Genomic DNA, 638 nt, shown 5'->3' with positions numbered 1-638 from the left:
GCTGTGACTAAGCTGCTACGCGCACACACGTGCGCGCGCGAGCACGCAGACACACGCGCGCGCACACACACATTTTGCATTGACGAGTTCATTAAATTCATTATTATGTATCAATAATACAGATCGATATGTCAATAATGAAAACGGATTAAAGCTGTGAGCAGATCGGCCATAGATCCTAATGATACAGTTATTACACACATAATGCAAAGAAATACATCTTTACTGTCGCTCACTGGATTATATGCAAAATCATATAAGTCACGATTAAAAAAAATGTATCTTTTGTCAAGCTTACATTAATTGATCACGATTAATGCCATTAACTCTGAGAGCCTAAGTCAAAATAAAAAAAAAATCTAAATCACAAATAACTGATTAGGGATAACTTCAGATTTTTTTTTTTTTTTTTTTTTTTAACTAATCACTTACTTAGTCTTAGGGCTTTTTTCGTTTGAAGACTATTTTTAACACACCCTAAAAAATGAATGGTATAAAACAACCCAAATTGGTTTATTTTTTAACCCAACAGTTAATCAATATCCAACAGTATGTTTACCAAACAAAATGGGTTGGCCCAACTCCAAGCGGGTTATAATAGCCCAAATTGGGTTACTGATTTCATAACCCAGTTAACA

This window comes from Salarias fasciatus, chromosome 18 (assembly GCF_902148845.1).
Source record: "Salarias fasciatus chromosome 18, fSalaFa1.1, whole genome shotgun sequence".
Classification (NCBI taxonomy): domain Eukaryota; kingdom Metazoa; phylum Chordata; class Actinopteri; order Blenniiformes; family Blenniidae; genus Salarias; species Salarias fasciatus.
Note: the sequence above shows the minus strand (reverse complement) of the source record.